This window comes from Nyctereutes procyonoides, unplaced genomic scaffold (genome assembly GCF_905146905.1).
Source record: "Nyctereutes procyonoides isolate TBG_1078 unplaced genomic scaffold, NYPRO_anot_genome, whole genome shotgun sequence".
NCBI lineage: Eukaryota > Metazoa > Chordata > Mammalia > Carnivora > Canidae > Nyctereutes > Nyctereutes procyonoides.
Genome location: NW_026575032.1, coordinates 9,862,054 through 9,864,569, shown reverse-complemented (window position 1 = coordinate 9,864,569; position 2,516 = coordinate 9,862,054).

Sequence of the window (2,516 nt, the reverse complement as noted above, 5' to 3'; positions counted from 1 at the left end):
TAAACATATTTGTAGTCCAACTAGGTTTTAGCATTTCACAATTTGAGGGGCTGTGAATTTCAATGGTAACCCAGCCTAGAACAGGGCTTCTCAAACTTTAAGGTAAAAATAAATCACTCTGGAGGGCTTTCCAAAATGCACATTCTAACACATGCCTTGGTGGCAAATAAGATTCTCCGTCTCTAGCAAATGTCCGGTTGATGTAGATGCGTAGATGAGCAGATCAGACATTAGCCTGGTCTATTTCAAGATAATTAATTTGAGTTTGGAAAATGAAATTGGTTCCATTTATCAAAAGTAAATAGCAATACTTGTGCTCTTTGAATTCAGATGCTTTGTTTTGGTACATAAAAGATTAGAGATAAATTGAGCTGAGTGAAGTTGTTTTTTTTAATTTAAATTCAAATTAGTTAACATATAGTGTATTATTAGGTCCAGGGTAGAGTTTAGTGATTCATCAGTGGCATACAACACCCAGTGCTCATTACATCAAATTCCCTCCTTAATTTCCATCACCCGATTACCCCATCACCCTGCCCATCTCCCCCACAGCAACCCTGTTTTGTTTTTTTTGTTTTTTTTTTTTTAATAGAGTTGTCTCCTATGGTTTGCTTCTTTCTGTTTTTGTTTTATTTTTCCTTCCCTTCCCCTCTGTTCATCTGTTTTGTTTTGAATTTTCACATATGGGTGAAATCATATAATTGTCTTTCTCTGATTGACTTATTTTTCTCAGCATAATATCCTCTAGCTCCGACCACATCCCTGCAAATGGCAAGATTTCATTCTTTTTGATGGCTGAGTTATATTCTATTGTATATATACACCCTCTTTAGATGTTCATCTGTCACTGGACATCTTGCTGTTTCCATTTTTTTTTGGCAATTGTGAACATTGCTGCTATAAAATTGGGATGCATGTGCCCCTTTGAATCACTATTTTTGTATCCTTTGAACAAATAACTAGTAGTGTAATTGCTGGGTCTTAAGGCAGTTATTTTTTTTTTAACTTTTTTTGAGGAACCCCCATACTTTTCTCCAGAGTGGCTGTGCCAGAGTGCATTACTACCAATGGGGTAAAAGTGCTCCCCTTTCTCCACATCCTCACCAACATCTGTTGTTTCCTGAGTTGTTCATTTTAGCCATTCTGACTGGTGTTAGGTGTTATTTCACTGTAGTTTTGATTTGTATTTCCCTGATGATGAGTGACGTTGAGCATTTTTTCATATGTCTGTTAGCCACACATATGTCTTCTTTAGAGATATGTTCATGTCTTCTGCCCATATCTTGACTGGATTTTTTTGTCTTTTGGCTATTTGATTTATTTATAAATTTTGGATATTAGCCCTTTATCTGATGTCATTTGCAAATATCTTCTCCCATTTGGTAGTTTATCTTTTAGTTTTGTTGGTTGTTTCCTTTTCTGTGCAAAAGCTTTATATCTTGATGAAATCCCAATATTTCATTTTTGCTTTTCTCTCCCTTGCCTCTGAAGACATGTCTAGCAAGAAGTGACTGCAGCTGAGGTTGAAGAAGTTGCTGTCTGCATTGTCCTCTAGGATTTTGTTGTATTCCTGTCTTACATTTAGGTCTTTCAACCATTTTGGATTTGGTTTTGTGTATGGTGTCAAAAAGCAGTTCATTTTCATTCTTCTGCATGTGTCTGTCCAGTTTTTCTAAAATCATTTTTTGAAGTCTCTGACTTTTTCCCATTGGATATTCTTTTCTGCCTTGTTGTAGATTAGTTGACCACAGAGTTGATGGTCCATTTCTGAGTGCTGTTTTGTTCCATTGAGTAATGTGTCTGTTTTGTGCCAGTACCCCGCTGTCTTGATTTGTAATACAGCTTGAAATCCAGAATTGTCATGCCTCCAACTTTGGTTTTCTTTTCAACATTATTTTGGTTATTTGGGATCTTTCCTGGTTCCATACAAATTTTAGAATTGTTTGTTCCACCTCTGTGAAAAATGCTGGTGTCAATTTGATAAAAATTGGATTAAATGTGTAGATTGTTTTCGGTAGTACAGACATTTAAACAATATTTGTTCTTCCAGTCCATGAGCATGGAATGTTTTTCCATTTCTTTGTGTCTTCCTCAATTTCTTTCATACATGTCCTATAGTTTTCAGAGTACAGATCTTTTACTTCTTTGATTAGGTTTATTCATGGATATCTTATGGCTTTTGGTGCAATTGTAAACAGGATTGATTCATTGATTTCTCTTTCTACTGCTTTGTTGATAGTATATAGAAATGCAACAGACTTCTATGCATTGATTTTATGTCCTGTGACTTTGCTGAATTCCTAGATCAGTCCTAGCAATTGTTTGAAGAGTCTTTTAGATTTTCTACATAGAGAATCACATCACCTGCAAAGTGTAAAAGTTCGACTTCTTCTTTGCCAATTCAGATGCCTTTTATTTGTTGTTGTTGTTGTTGTTGTCATTGTTCTTGTTGTCTGACTGCTGAGGCTATGATTTCTAGTATTGTTTTGAACAACAGTAGTGAGAGGGGACATCCC